Source organism: Choloepus didactylus, chromosome 15, assembly GCF_015220235.1.
Source record: "Choloepus didactylus isolate mChoDid1 chromosome 15, mChoDid1.pri, whole genome shotgun sequence".
Lineage (NCBI taxonomy): Eukaryota > Metazoa > Chordata > Mammalia > Pilosa > Megalonychidae > Choloepus > Choloepus didactylus.
The window spans coordinates 22,608,174-22,625,253 of record NC_051321.1 but is presented as its reverse complement, the minus strand read 5'-3'; the positions used below and the strand labels follow the sequence as shown (position 1 = coordinate 22,625,253).

The following is a 17,080-nucleotide window of genomic DNA, read 5'->3' as shown; positions in this document are numbered from 1 at the left end:
GAGGGATGGGCGGGGCGTTTGGGGCTAGAGTGTGTGGAGGGGCGGGAGGGGTGGGGCGGGGCGAGTGGGGGAGGGGCGGGCGGGGGGCGGTGGTTGGGTAGCGTCGCTTCTGAGGAGGAGGAGGAAGGAGGGCGAGAAAGGAGGATGGCGGAGTCGTGGCTCCTGACGGTAACCAAGGGCCGATGAGGCGGGAGGGTATCTGTTGGTCTGTTTTCCTGCCTTCCTTCCTGCCCGTCGGGCGGTCGGTGTGACTGTCGGTAGGGGGAGGCCCCGCGCGCCCTGACAGGCGCAAGCCGATGGGGCCGGGGCGAGGCCCGAGGGGCCCGGGCCCTGGGTGGCGCCGCCGCCGCTCTTTTCTGGGTGCTGCCGCCGGGAGGGCTGGGCCCTCGGAGCCAGCTCTCGTGCGCGCCCGTAGCCCCTCGTCAAGAGCGAACCGGCTGGCTCTGACAGCGGCAGGGCCGGGCCTGCGGCGGCGGCCAGGACAGCGGCTGGGCGAGGGGAAGCTGGCGCGGGTGCTCGGACCGGGGGCCCCCGGAGGACGGTCTTGCTCCACTCGGCTCTCCGGTGCACCAGGCCCGGACTGCGGGTCGCCCGGTGGGCTTCTTGGAGGTGTGAGAGCATATAATCGTGGAGGGACCCTAGCGCAGCGGTGGTGATAACGGGTGGGGTCTTTCCTTGTTCTCCAACCCCCCAAAGCCGACACTCTTCCCGTCTCGTCTCCCTGAATACCCTTCGATGAAGAGTGGTGAATAGGCTTTGGGTGTGTTGCCTGGTGCAGCGAGTTGTAGCCGTTCGAGATCTCCTTCTTGAACATGCCGGATGGCAACGTCTCTCCGCGGTGGCTTTTAGGGATAGAGGAAAAGTACTCTAACTCCCCTTTCCTCCCCCTCTACCCCCTCCCCCAAGTCCCTAGCGCCAGAGGCTTCAGGACAAAATGACCCCCCCCCCCACCAGCCTCTCAGTATCCATTGTTTTGTACCATTCGTGTCTCCCCCTTGCCTAGATAGAAGAATAATGACTTAAAACCATTATTATTATTTTTAAAACTCAGTAGAGGGTTTTGTGTTATTGTGGAAACATGAGTTTACAAATAGGTGGAATGAATACATAAATCTGTATGCGGGAATTGGAAAGAAGATGCTTTTTTGTGTTTCTTAAGCTTTCAGCCCTTGGAGTTGGGGATTTGATTTTCATGTCTGTCTGTTGCTTTGTATCATAATGGGGGTGATGAGAATAAAAGAGGAAGCACTGTTTTGCAACCTACCCAAAGAAATGTTTTCGAAGTCTCTGGGGATGCTGAAGCAAAATTAGGTTGCAGATGTGGACTGTAGTATTTGCCTCCATCATAACTACCAGCAGTCTATATCTGAGCTTACACCTGTGTAAAAAATTTTATACACTATTTCATACATGTCAGGAGCTTCTAGAATCTACTCAGAAGGTTTATTATAGCAAAGAATTATTATTTTTCTGTTTTTCAGAATCCTAGGGTACACTTGTATAACCAATTGTTTCATTTCTGTATCTAAATTTAACATTGACATTGAAAAATTACTCTTAATTTTAAAGAGCTCTATTTGTGTACTAATCTCTACCCTCACCCCCCATGCCATGACCTTTATAACTGTTACTGTGTATTTGAAGAGACTTGGCTATTGTGTACAATTTGTAACATTCAGTAAGCTTACATTTATAATTTGGATTTATGAAGCATTGAAGTTTTTCTATGTGACAATGACACAAATATTTATGAATATAGTATGTAAATGAATATTTCCCATATATGGAACTTAAATTGAATATGATAAATCTTTTAAATACTTATTTGGACTAAATTATTTGTAAAGTATTTTTATTTCATTATTCATAGGCATTTGAAAATAGACCTTAGACAAAAATACTTTGTCTAATATTTGTAACTTTTGAATGGTTTAAATGTAATATAAAGCTAACATATAATACTGTGTTTCTTGAAGTGCCAGTTTGGCATTATGGACCTGGCCTGTCTTTGAGGGCACTGCATTCCCCAAATGCTTGTTCAGCTTTTGAAGAAATGTAGTTACACTTACAAGCTAAGAAAAGTTGACATTTCCTTTCTCTCTCATTGTAAATATAATGTTCAAGTTTTTAATTGGAGTGATGGTAAGTGATACTAATAGTTTGCAATTGGGTTCTCTTTTAGTTTTTCAGTGACCATATTCAGAGAGTTGATCAGATTTTTTTTCTTAACTGTAGCAAGTAAAGACCATACAACAATTTGGAAACTACAAGCCAGTCAGTGTGTACATTTCATGTTTCAAAAGGAACACCAAAATTATAAATTATTGTGTTATACGTGCTGGAATTTTGCTTTTTAAATATTACTATTTCTTCATTGACTTCAGACAGGGCGCAGCGACTTTCTCCAGCCATGTTCAGAGAAACTAACTGGAATTCTATGTGGAATACTCCCAAAGATGATGTCTGAATGGCTGCTGCTGTATTTTTTGCTTTGGCTTACCAATATGGATTGTGGGGAAAGGGTGAATAAAGTTGGAATTATTTTTTATCCTCAGTTAGATTGCAGTATTGTTTTGTCAGTTTGCTGGATTATTATCTGTTGTGTAATTTAATGTTTCTGGAAGACTTGTGCTCTTTAACCAGTTTAAATAAATAACTTTTAGATTTTTTTTAGTAAGAAGATACTTAAATATAAAAATAATCTGTCATGTTTTTGACTAAAACATAGTTTAACCTATATATGCAGACATACAGATGCATATTTTTGGATGGCAAAGATTAAATAAGAGAGACTATATCTTTATAATTCAGTTTAATAAATCATGTGTTCTACATGTATGAAAAAGCAGAAAATCTATGCTTATAACCAACAAACAAGACAAAATAAACTAAAGCAATAAAAAATAACCACCTAAACAAAATGAACCACAAACCCTTCAGTGAGTTCTGAGATTTATAGCTTGGCTTTGGTGAAGGTGTTCTTGAGCTAGTTTATAAAATGTCAATTAAGAGAGGAAATTTAGATTAAAATAAGTACTTTGACATTTCCTAATAAGACCAGTAGGCAACTGGTGTATAGTTATAGATGCATTAGATAGAAATTGACTATCTAACATAACATTAGGTACTTTTATGTGGTCCTTAACAAATGAGTATTGCAAATATTAAATTGTTGATATTTTTGCTTATTGTTAATCATATTTTATGCATTATATATGCATTAGATATTATAATTTAAGGCTAAACCTTTCATAGAGTAAATTATGGGCATACATCATCTGCTGTTCTTGTTGCCCTTATTTTAACTGCTTGGTCTGTCTTCTGAATTTTCGTCTATTGTTACACTGCATCAAAGTTGTGCCCTTTAAATTTTTTTGGAAATGTTTTCTCTTTTGGTATAGTAGTTCAAAAATTGTACTTTCCCATTTCCCTATCTAAACTGACTTTTAAAATCTGAAAAATTTCTAAGTTACAGCTTACCTGTGGTGGGTTTGAACCTGTATGTTATAGACTGTTCTGAAATATGATTTCAGTCAATGCAGTTTGAAAGGGATGTGCGTAAGTCCAAGAAATTGATTTATATTCTAAACTTTATAATTCGGTTACTTTGAGGTAAATTAATGGTTGTTCTGTCTTGGCATATTTTCCCCTGGTTCCCAACTTTTTCTCACTGTGTCTTTAATGCAGCAAAGCAGTATTTCTAGCATAAAAATAATATTCTAATTACAAAGGTCCCTTAAGCTTTTGAGATGTTGGTAACATATGAGCTGCTTGAGAAAGTATGCAGTTTCCATTATCAAGATTTAAAAGAACTAATTGCATTTCACCCTATATAGCTCATTTCAGCTTCTCTAAAGATCAGAACTGATTGCAAAAAGCAGTTTATACTGTAAAAGGTCAGGGTTCTTTTATGGGGAAGATGAACATATTGTTTGTAGCTAAAGCATTACAGGAGACCTTAAAAGAGGGTGTAATTGGTCCCTATGTGAAATGAACCTGAGAGATGTTTATGAATTGTTTTGGCATGTCTGTCTTCTAATGTTTACAGAACTGTGACGACTCAACAATTTAAGCACTTGTTTTGCCCTCAATTACTATTTAAAAGTTCTACTCTTTTAATTAAGTGATTTCATAGTTAATAAAGACAATTCTTTTTTCTTTTAGTTTCTCTATTATGTTGGAGGCGAAGTGGAAATGACTTATTCTAACATTTCTAAGACTTGGAGTTAATTTCGTCAGTTAAATTTGGACTTTCTCAGTTTCCAGTTTTGTGTTGTACAACAGCACTCTTTCCTGCTTTCAAGACTTTCACGGTCTTTCAAATAGTCTTTTAAGTTAAACCTTTAAAATTCTATTTTATAAATACTTCTTACTAAAGTTTCACATTTACTGATGTCATGGAACTTCTCCTGAGTGCCATCTATGTATGTTCTAGGCTCTGATGATCAGGGATAAGTATACTATGTTTCCTGCTTTCGGTGAGTTCACAGTTTGTTGCAGGAACTGGACAAGCCAATAGTTAGTTGTTATACAGTGTGACAAGTGCTTTGAAAGCAGTATATCCTGGAGAACTCCGATGAATTCTTAAACCAGACTGCGTGTATAACCAGCGATACTTAAGGGAGGAAAGGGTCAGAACTGATTGATTCCTGAGGAATAAATAGGATAGGTGGAGGGTAGAAAAAGCCTATGAAAATGAACAGAGGTTACGGAAGTTCAGGTTCATTTGGAGAATTGCAGGTGGATGGCAATTTGGATTCCAATATTAATATTGTAGGTCATACTCTAGGCTTTCATTAAAGTCTATATTTTTAGAGATTATTTCTTGTGTCTGATTTAGTTTGGTCTTTGAACTGTGGATCTGCTTTAATTTTGAGGGGCCATGTCAAATTATTATTTAAAACTTTTACCTAAGTGTATTTTCCATCAATATTTTAATTAAATACAAGGAGAACATATCAGCCTAACTGGTGTGGAATAATTTCCAGATTTAGAACTTGGATAATGATAATATGTTTCAAAATCATATTTAAATATCTTTTTCTAAGCATATATGCATCATGTTGAAGAGTAACATTTATGAACTTCCTTAAAACTCACAGTAAATTTTATTACATATTTAAAATTCAGTCTTCTGAGTACGTTTTTAAAACCCTCTTTCTATACTTATTTGACAGTGCTACTTTAAGTAAGTCACATTGCATGATCAGAGGTTATATCTTGGTAGATGGCTTTGTGTGGTCTTATATGATTTAAAAGCTTTCTGAACTTTTGGATTGAGTAATTCTTCATGGAATATGATTTAATACTCCTTTGGGGGGATAGTGAATCTCACCCACTGTGCTATCCTAAACTCCATTGCCCCCAAAAGTGACATAGTTTTCTTTTAAAAACATTCTCTTGTATTGCTTTTTGTTTGTTTGTTTGTTTTGATCCTTCTAGTTATTTTCACCTTTTCACTATAGGAATTTGTGAGTTTTATTTTTTTTTAATTTTCATGTTTTAAGAATTACCTTATACATGTTAAAACACTTCATTTATCTCAAGGTTATGTATTAGGAAACTAAAACTTTTGGTATCAGTTGCTTGGATACCAGTCCCTGCTCTCTTCAGCTGGCTAAACTCCTAATCACAGTTTAGGTCTCAATTTAATATCACATCCTTAGGGAAGCCTTCTTTGATACCTAGTTCGGTTCTCCTGTTTTAAGGTCCCTTTGCACCTGTATTTCCTCTTTTATTAATAGTTACCTAAAAAGGATTAATATGTTCTTTTTTTTTTTCCCTTCTTCTAGACTGTAAGCTTCATGATGAGCATGGATTATGTCTTGTTTACTACTGTTTCTCCAGTATACAATGTCTAGGCCTTCTTTTAGGTTCCTAGTAGAAAATTTGTAATAAATTAATTGTCTAGAGCTCTGAAACAAACCGAAGTGGCCACTAAAAGGACAAGGAGATGTTGGAGAGTTTCTTACCCCTAAGAACATATTTCCTGCTTGTAGAACCCCATCAGGCCTTAATTTAGGGCTCTTTTATTCTCACTTAATGTACAATTTTAAAAAGTTTGGTAACCAAATGTGAAGAGGACTGGGTACTCCTAGAGGCTGTAAGAGAGTTGAAAATAAGGGTGGAGGGTTAGGGCAACTTAATGTTGCCATGAACATACTTAGAATCTTTAAAGACACCATTTTATATGTAGAATGCTGTAACAACAATGATGACCTAGGATGAGAAACAAGAGGTTAATTGTCATTAGTAAATTTTGTTAAAGAAAGCACAGGGCTGTATATTATATTTCAGAATGGTTTCCATAAAAATGATACATTTTAAAGTTTTTAATGTGTTATAACTTTGTTATTGGAAAGATTTGCTTAATGGGGTGAAACGCTAGGCACCCAGTAAATATTTATTGAATAAAATGAAGTTGAAACAAATCATTCTCTGAAAGTACTGAATCAAGATGATATAATATTACTACCTTGTAATTTATAGAGGGAGATTTTATATCTACTATGTGCTTCTTTGTTACCTTAGCTTTGAAATATGTAAAATTGAGTAACTTGATCAGTTTTAAATGAAAACATACCTGTTGCAATTTTATGACAAAATGACATAAGCATTTCTGCAATTTTTATTCTGTTAAAGATAGTGAGCTTTAGTCTCCTGGCATTTCCTGAAAGCCTAGACTGGGAAAATTAATTTAGAGGTCATAATTTGCTTTTTTGTAGAAGACTGGGTGACCTGAAATAGAATATATTTCGTTTTAGTTTGTAAATCTTCTGAGTTATAGAATTCAAAATTTCACTGACAGGCTTTAGTTCTAGGTCAGATAAATTGCGTTTTACCTTAATGTTACGATTTATTGAATTCTGTCGCGCTATTTAAGTTTAAGTAGAAGAGCTAGTTATTCCTTATTTTGTTGCTAAAATAAGCAAATATTAGTTTATCTGCCATGTGTTGATTACAGTTCTAAACTCACAAATGGGATGCTGATATACTGTTCAGCTTAAAATGGTAAGGCTTTATGATTTAATCTTGAATACATTTATTTCTGTAGTTTGGAAGTAGTGATTTGAAGTCTTTAATACCAGAAATATGGCCTAGTTTCAGAACACCCACTAAGCAACTGTGGAAACTCAGCATGTTAAATGGCTGGTAGTACTGCAGTATTTTTTAATTTTCCCCACCTTCTGTTATATAATAGCTTATAGTAGTACACACAGAACATGACTATTTGGGACAAGAACAAAACATATTTAAGCTCAAAAAATATTTGAGACTGTTAGGCTTTGTCTTGGGCACTAGGGACCTAAAAATCAGATCAGATAATAAATAATGAAGGTCAATGTGTATTTGACATAAATCGAGTGATAACATTTTAGATTGCAATATAGACAAGAATTATTTGGCTTGAGAAAAATGACTATTTAAAAGTGGAGTCACTATTATATTGTAGAGTATATGCGCGCTTATAGAGTACAGAAATTACAGTACAGGTTGTCGGGTGGGGAATAGGGGGAACTGGGAGTTAGCACAAAATGGATGAAGGGTTTCTGTTTGGGGAGATGGAAAGTTTTAGTAATAGAAGATACCACAACATAGGGAATGTGATTAATCCCACTGAATGGTATGCTTGGGAATGGTTGAGATGAGAATGTTTATGTTGTATATATGTTCCCACAGTTTATTTTTTTTAAAAAGGGAGAGCAACTAAAGAGACAATGAGAATTAAGGGCGTTATATGATCTTAGATGGGATCTAGCAAGGGAAGAAAGAAGCCTCAAAAGGATATTATTGGTACACATGAAAAAAAAGAACATAGATTGTAAGCTTTGTATCAATGTTAAATTGTAAGCTTTTTATCAATGTTAAATTTCTTGATAACTTCATGTAAGGTGGATACATAAGTGAATATCCTTGTTCTTAGGAAATGTATGTGGTAATATTAAGGGTTCAAAGAGCATGATGTATACAACCCACACTCAGGTGTTCAGAAAATGGATTGATAAATGGATAGATATATGGATAGAGGGATCAAAAAATAGAATGGTGGATAGATAGCTACAATGATTTGCCTTAGCAAATGTGGCAAAATGTTAAAATTGTATTATTTTTTGTAACTGTCAAAAAGTTAAAAAAATGAATTACTATTTTAGAAGCAAGTTTTAAAAATTTTTTTAAGAAGAGCTTGATAACTCATATAAACATTTTCATGATGTGTATGTGTAGTCTTTAAAATTTAAATATCAGTGAAAATGGTTTTTATTTATACATTTCCCCTAGGGTGCTGTGCAACCCAAACATTGCAGCATTATATCAGCCTATGAGAACTAGATATTAAAACTGATTAGAAGTAACTATAAAGAATGAAGTCCACTAGTTTATAGTTTATTATCATTGTTCAGGAAAATATGATTGTATAAGGATTTGGTAAAACATGCTATACCAGCTTGTTTTGTAATTAGAAAAGGTTCTGACCTGAGCTTGCACTAATTGTAGTATGCAAATGGCTACTGGAACTAAATGTTACAGTTTAAAGATTTCTGTTACAGTCAGGTATTTAACTTTTATAGAGTTAGCCCTGCAAGTAATGCCTTAGTACATGACCAATTATCTGCACACAAAAATATTAAGAAAACTAATCTGGACTTCTCTCAACTGGAACTCAACAATACCTGACATTTTCATGTATATATGTAATACTGATAATTGATGTAATAATAATGACCCTGTGACAAGATCTTGAAGATTTCTGTTTTATTAAAGAAATTTGACATTAAGTTAAATTTATTTGAAATTTTGCTCACTTTCATTATATTCTAATCTTTGAATATTGATTATCCATAAATGGTAGATTATGTGGTAAAAATAAAAAAAATTTTTTTTTAATTAGCACATCTCATCCCTCACAATGACCATTATTCAGTTTTTATAACTAACAGTGCAAATTGATAATATTTGAATTGCTTCTGAGAGCAACTGAAAACAACTGTTACAAAGTAATTTTTTTTTCTTCTGGCATGATTCAAATAATATACATACCACTTGCTGCCTGTAAGTTACTAAATGGTTTGTATATTTGCGGTGTGAGAATTTTTTACCACCAAAGTAATTGCTGTGTACATTTTCACTGTCCTTTGAGTTTAGATTGTACTTTTGTTTTTGCCTTTGAAATTACTGTTAGTATCTAAATGTTAAAACTCAGTTATATTTTATCTAGAAGTCAAAGCATCTGTAACCTGTGTGGGAATCATATTCTGGAATTATGTTCACAAAACAGTAGATAGAGCATACTAGTTGGGAAATTTAGAGTTGTGTTTAATGTGTTAAATTACAAAAATAATAAAATGTCCTTTTATGTGTATTCGAAAATATAAGCAAGTGCTGACTTTCAATATTTTGAGTAGCTTCTGATGGGAAAAATTCCTTATTAACCTAAGTTAAATTGAAGATGGCTGCTCAGTGTGTTTTCTTTATGTTATATGAAGATTTCTGCTCTGGGATGTTTTAAAAAATATAACAAGAGGTAAATGAAGTTATAAAGTCCAAAATACATTATGTAAATTCTGTTTTTAAAAAACCTGTCAGGATAAGGATATAAATAAAATTATAAGTTGGTCATAGAGGTCTTTATCTAAATAAATTCTCACAGATGGACCTTATAAAAGTGAGAAAGACTTGTTTATTTGTAATCATGGCAACTTACTAAATACTGATTCTTGAATGTAAGGTACAAACCCTGAGACCACACACTAAAGTTTTACTCCTCTCTAATCTTGCTATGTATAATACATTTATTTTTGTTTATGTCTTTTTCTGACAGTTTCTGATAAATAGTTTGTAGAATGAGTAATGGAAAGGATTTATAATTGGACAGATTTAGTGAAGGAATGTGTGGGTTTATACATACAGAAATGAAGTAATTAAATGTAATCAAATTATTTTTTAACTTAAAAGTATTGAAAATAATTTCTTTTCTTAGTTAAAAAAACTTTATTGAATACTTTAGTCAGTTTAGTGCACATAACCTAAGATAGCAGTTGCAATTTATCTGTCTAGCTTTATACTGATAATTAGGTAATCATCTTTTTTATTTATTGCCAGTTTGCCCATGGGAAATGAGTAGAGTATATCTTGGGAATGCTTAGGTTTGTGTGTGTGACATGTTTTGTGTTCCTTGGCAAGAAAGGCTGTTTATACAAATATCCACATATAAATCTTTTTTATAGTGTTTGTGTGGCATAAAATCTTCTCAGATAAAGTTTGGTCATGATTTTGGATGTTACTATTATATCTTAGTTACACTGAGATAATTGAATTCTTACTTTTTGTGACTTTGCTGGAGAATTTTGCAATTTGTGTATCTAGTGACTTGAAGTGTTGTACAAGAAAGCTGTAATCCCAATTATGGTTTATATTGTAGGTTGGATAAACAGGAATTTTCAGTTCTTTGCTCAAAACTCTTGTTTGCCCAGAATCTAAATTACATAGAAAATCTTTTGCTTTCCCATGAGAAGGAATGTAGAGTTCCTGAAAAACCACCCTATATATTTGCTACTACACAAAATAAATTATTCTTGTCTCTTCCCATTTCTGTCCAAACTATTTCATCATGCCTTCTCCCCAAGGGAGGGAAAGTTAAATGAATGATTTTGAGGATGCTATGCATTGGGCATTCTTGACATAATTCTAATTATATGTACTAGTGGAGAGCATTTTAATTTTTTTCATTCCTTTAACCCATATCAAAACTACTCAGAGTCATTCAGTGCTGCATAAGAATGTGATTTCCCATTTCTCTCTAAACAGTGGTATTCCCTTAAGCATGCTGGTTTTGTTTTGGATGCTTTCTTAATTTTTGAGCCAATCTTTTGGTGTCTCAATTTTGAGGATTCCCTTTTCACCTTTTGAGCTAGAATAATATACAGCTTTATGTGATTTTGAAGAGATAGGTGTTAATTTTTGTCCTTTAGACTACTTAAAAGAATAAGGACCTTTATAAACAAGGGAAAATATAAATGAAGTCTTGCCATGTTTTTAGGTATTTATATCAAAATCTGAGTGATCTAGAGATAAGTTTAAGTAGAATAAGGGGGGAAATTCCAGGCATGAGACAGGCATTGTCTTTGTTTATTGTTCAACTATTTTCATTGACAAATGTTCATAACATCAAAAAGTTCTTAATATCTTTTAAGTTGTAGAAGGCTTTAAAGAATAAGAACTGCTTCTTTCTGTAAAGAGTCTTATATCTAGTGGAGTGATAGGGTAAATAAGCCAAGTTAAATATTTATCATTCAATAAATGTAACTGCTCTGTGTGCTAAGTGTAAGTACTAGGGTATAATTCTGAAAAAGACAGACAGTTTTCCCATTACTTTAAATGAGAGAGACAGACAACTAATCTGGCAAATATAATATAGTGTGATAAGTGTACTGATAGGGGAACTTTTAAGTAGGTGCGTAGAGGAGAGGATATTCGGAAAGGGTTTTGGGTAATCAGGAAAGGCTTCCCAGACCTGTAAGGTGAGATCTGAAGAATAAGTGGGAGTTAGCTCAGTGAAGAATTGTAAACCTATGTTTCTGGCAAATGGAAATAGCTGATGCAGGGTCCTGAAGACAAGAGACAGCAGGTCCTGCTATGGGATCTGAAAGTTCATGTGGCTAGAATGGAAGGTGGAAAATTAAGTTGTGGCAGGAGAAGTAAGCAGGAGCCAGATCTTGAAAGGCTTGGTAATTGTTAATAAGAATTTTGGATTTTATCCTGAAGGCTATATGTGTGGGGGGACATCCACTTTCGCACATAAGTGTTTTGACTTGGACAGTTACGTGATGATTTGATTTGAGTTTGAGGAATATCACCCTAATTATAGTGTAGTGATAAGATAGGAACAGGATGGGGGAGAGGATGTGTTGAAACCAGTTAGAAAGCTATTAATGGGAGAAAATTCAGTATACCTTGAACTGGGGCAGTGGCAGTGAGCATGAAGAGTTAGCAATGAGAATGAAGAGATGGAGTCAGGAGAAATTTAGGGAGAATTGACAGCATTTGGTGATTGTTGTGGACATTAAGAGTTGAAGGAGAGGAAAAAAGAATCTGGATGACTCCCACCCTTTTTAGTTGATTCCTGCTTAGGAGTGTTCATCTCTTTTAGGAAACCTTTCCTGATGCTTCCAACTTCCAAGCCTGGTTTAAAGTGCCTTCCCTTTGTCAGTACCACACACCATACTTTTTTTTTTGCTTTCGCCATTTTTAAATAGTACACTTGGCACCTTGCACAGTACATGGTACTTAGTGTGTATTAAATAAATCTTGAGTGAATAAAAATATATTTTTTATATTTATAAAAATTTAAATATTTGTAATTGCAGAAAGAAATTGATTTTCTGAACCATGAATATCCAAAAACTTGGTTCGTGACCTCAAAGTGAATCAGATCACTTCATGCGCTTGTTTAAATGCAGTTTTATTGAGATATATTCACACATCATATAACCCCTCCGAATTATACAATCACTGGTTCACCATATCATCATATAGTTGTGCATACATCCCCATGATCAATTTTAGAACATTCTCATTACTCCAGAAAAGAAATAAAATTTAAAAAGAAAAGCCAACTCATCCCATACCCTTTATCCCCCCCCATTATTGACCCATAGTATTGATGTGATACATTTGTTACTGTTGATGAAAGAGTATTAAAATACTACTGTAAGAGTATTAAAATACTACTGTTTTAAAGAGTAATTAAAATGTTACTGTTGATGAAACAGTATTAAAATACTAGTTTAAAAGAGTAATTAAAATATTACTGTTGATGTAACAGTATTAAAATACTACTGTTTAAAAGAGTAATTAAAATATTACTGTTGATGAAACAGTATTAAAATATAACTGTAGTACATAGTTTGCAATAGGTACATTTTTTTTCTCATATACCCCTCTGTTATTAACTCCTCATAATAAATAGTGTCTTAAATTTGTTCTAGTTCATGACAGAACTTTTAAATATTTATACAGTTAATCATGAACATTGTTCACGACAAGAGTCACTGAGTTGTACATTCCCATGTTTTAACCTCTGACTTTCCCTTTGGTGACATATATGACTCTAAACTTCCCCTTTATACCACATTCATACACCTTTTAGCACTGTTAATTATTCTCGCAATAACATGCTACCGTCGCCACTGCCCATTTCCAAACGTTTTTCAACTTACTTAAACATTGTACACATTAAGCAACCACTCCCCATCTTTAGCCTCATTCTATATCCTGGCAACCTGTATGCTATATTTCATATTATAATTAGTTCATATCAGTGAGGTCATACAATATTTGTCCTTTTGTGTCTGGCTTATTTCACTTAACATGTGCTTCATTTTGTTGTGTGCTTCAGGACTTCATTCCTTCTTACTGCTGAATAAAATTCCACTGTATGTATATACCACATTTTGTTTATCCATTCATCTGTTGATAGACACTTTCATGTGCTTTTTGTTTTCCTTTTAATTTTTATTGGGATTGTTCAGATACCATATTCATGTGCTTTTAAATACCACTTTCACTGCTAGAATTTTAAAACCACTTAGAATTTTTTGTTTCAAAATGAAAATACCTTTTTTTGGGCTAAAAAAATATTTTTATTTTGAAGTAATAATAAATTCTCAAGAAGAAAATAGCTTTTTCCCCCTGTGATTATAAAAAGAATAAATGCTTATTGTATAAATTTAAAAGATAATACATACAAAGATAAAAGTAAAAACCATCTATGATCCTAATACCCAAAGGTAACCATTGTGCACATTTTGATGGATGTTCTACATTTTAAAGTTTTTAAAATATATTTATGAATAATATAACTAAAAGAAAAACCTAGCAGAGGAAATTTTTACTATATTTATCTTGATATAGCTTAATAAGCTTTCATACAGAGAATCCTGATAATCAGTATATAACCAAATAGCCCAAAAGAAATGGGGTCCTAAACTTAAATACCTACGGGAGACCAGGCAGGTAACCTAAATAAGTGAACCCAGTAGGTTAAGTGTAAAAGGATGGTTGAGTTGGAGAACACTTTGAGGGAGCAGCTTCTTTTCAGCACCAGTTGATTTTTGTCACTAGGAAATATGGACTCAATGCTGCTTAAGTCTTTTTCTTATTATTTTTTGTGGTGGAATGATCTGATTCCCTCCCAGTTATAAAATTTTGCCATATTAAAAAAATTAAAACCACAATGAGTGTCAAAGATAATGTAGGTATGAGATGTTTTTGTCTATAAAGACCACAAACCTTTGTAGTGAATGGAAAAATTTGCTCACCCTTGCTAAATCATCAGGGAAATGTAGTTTAAAACAATATCATTTTCATGCATCAGATTGATGAAAACTAAAAAGATGAATCATACCCAGTATTAGCAAGAGTGGGAGAGTATAAAATGATGCCATTTCTTTGAAAGAAGGGAGTTCAGAACCACCTATACAAATTTTAAATGCATATTAATTTTGACCTAACAGCTCTACCTTTAATAATCTGCCTTACAGAAATATTAGTTCCTGTGTGTGAAGGTTTGTGCTTAATATTATTTGTCCTGGCCAAAAAAAAAAAAAAAAATGTTTTTAATAAATGAAAAGACAGAGAGAAACAACCTGTATGTCAGTTGATATGAGAATGATTAGGTATGTTATGGTATAGCCAAACCACAAATCATAGTCAGCAATGAAAAGTAATGAAGTATTTCTGTATTACTGTATGGAAAAAGAACCATAATTTATTGTTTATAATTTATATACAGAATTATAGTTTATATACAGAATTATAATTTATATATCTAAATTTGTACTATTTGTATATACTATAATTTTTTAAACTTTTATTTGCATTAATTTTATGCTGAATTTATTCATGAGCCATAAGTTTTTGTTTCTTTAGTTTTTTTCTGGGATTTTTTTTCTTCTGTGCAACCTCCTCTTCTGGTTTAGGAACAATTTGTTCTTTTTCAGTAAGGGTCATCTCACTGTGTCATGGGTTGCTCATGTATGGGTTAATCTGACCATCAGCCCTGTAATGACACATCTTGGAGACTTTGTTCACTTGGATGTGCCCAATGACTAGAAAATCTACATCTAAATTCTTAAGTTCAGCATTACTTTTTTGCATTTCTGTACATATGCAATAAAAATTCAGCACTCTTTCTGAACCACTGACCCTGGGTCCATCCCCTCTCTTTGGCCTAAGCATACATACTAACACTTCCATTGTAATGATGGAATGGCACACATTGCTTTTGGAAAGTGGCATATTTCAGATATTTGGTGGCTTTTTGAATATACATACCCTTGATATCCTGGGCAGTTTCATGGGTGTTCTTAAAGTGAATGTGAAGATGTGAACCTTTTGATTTTGTGTTTTTTTTCTGGGTCAAGTGAGTAGTGAACCATTTTCAGAGATCACTTTATGTCGCTTACAGTAAGAGCAAAATACTGTCATTTTTAATGTCTGTATAATATTCTATTGTATGGCACCAAAATTTAACTAGTCTATTGATATACTTATTGGTTGTTTCTAATATTTTGCTATTTATATGCACACTGAAGTGAACATTCCTTTACATATGTCTTTGTAGTATTGTCTCTTAAGATATGCTCCTCTTGTGTTTTATATGGTAAGAAATCATCTGAACTCCCATAGATATTTTGTGGAAATACATTTGTATTTGAGAGTTTGTTATTTGTGTGACCTTTGAATTGGGTAAATGTACCTTAGTTGCCTAGCAGTTATAGAACTAACTGGGTAAGTGGCACTGTGTTCAGTCATCCTATGTTTCTTGAAGTTTTAAAAGATAACTTATGTAGTAATTTTTTGTCTAGTCAATATATGTTTATGGTACAAAATTCAAAAGATAGAGAAGTGAAAATTAAATCTCATCCATTCTTGAACTTTTTCTGCCTAGTTTCCCTTCCTGAGTAACCACTAATGGTTTTATGTATCCTTCCATAGATATTTTATGCATATATAAGCATACATAAATATATATAGAGAGATATGTATATATATTTTACAAATGATAGCTTATGCACTGTTCTACAACTTTTTTCTCCACTTTATAATAATAATAATATCTAGCACATATAGTGCTTAGTATGTTCCAGGCTGTGTTTTAATAAGTGCTTTGGTATTGATTATTAATCTTCATCACAACCCTGACAGGTAGGGAATATTATTATCCCCTTGTTTGCAAATGAAGAAACTGAGGCACAGAGACATTAAGTAACATACTAATTAGTTGTGGTGCTGAAAGTTGAACTCAGTCTAGATACAAAGTTCTTGCTATTAGTCAGTATGCTGTACTGACTCATTTGTTTCAAACAGTACATAGTTGTTGTTCCATTCTTTTTTTTTCTCAGTTTTTAATTAAAATTTGTTTTGTTTTTATAAACACTTTTATTGGTACAGCATCCTAATGTCTCATTCTTTTTAATGACTACATAGTATTACATTGAATAAATAATAATTTATCCAGCCAGACCCTTGTTGATGGACAGTTAGGTTATTTCCATATATTGCTGTTTCAGATAATGTTACGGTGAATAGCCTTGTGCCTATATAATGCCTATGTCATTTTGAACATGTGGAATCTTTGTATTTCATTTTCATCTTTTCATATTGGGGTGTGTGTATGTGTGTGTGTGTAATCTTTTATTAATATAGTTTTGTGATCTAATCTAAGAAACTTTTTCTTTTAATGGGTGTATTTAGCCATTACTATTTATTGTAGCACTGTGCTTATTTCCTCATCTTTTACCACTAAGGGTTAGAGACAAATTGAACTATAATAATTGAAGTATACTTAAAGGTGTAAAGTAGTATAAAACAATGAAATATAAAGGGGTAAGCCTACTTCATTCTATTTACTCTTCCAATTTTTGTTGGTTATATAATAACATTGTCAGGAGTTATGACATTTACCTTATATTTTGTAGCCTTAACCGCATCTTTTCTCTTTTTTATTCTCAAACCAATAGTTATATAGAATCAGTTATCAAAAATTTCCTTTTGCATTGTTTTTCTGTTTTTCTTTTGG

General features: G+C 33.8%; 1 protein-coding gene across 1 annotated transcript in view; it reads left to right on the top strand.

Annotated features, from left to right (window-relative positions):
- Positions 1 to 101: 101 nt before the first annotated feature.
- SHOC2 (SHOC2 leucine rich repeat scaffold protein) overlaps positions 102 to 17,080 on the top strand; it is a 174,004-nt gene continuing 157,025 nt past the window's right edge. The window contains exon 1 of the mRNA XM_037803767.1: positions 102 to 168. The gene's annotated coding sequence lies outside the window, so the exon portion shown is untranslated. The remainder of the gene's footprint in view (positions 169 to 17,080) is intronic.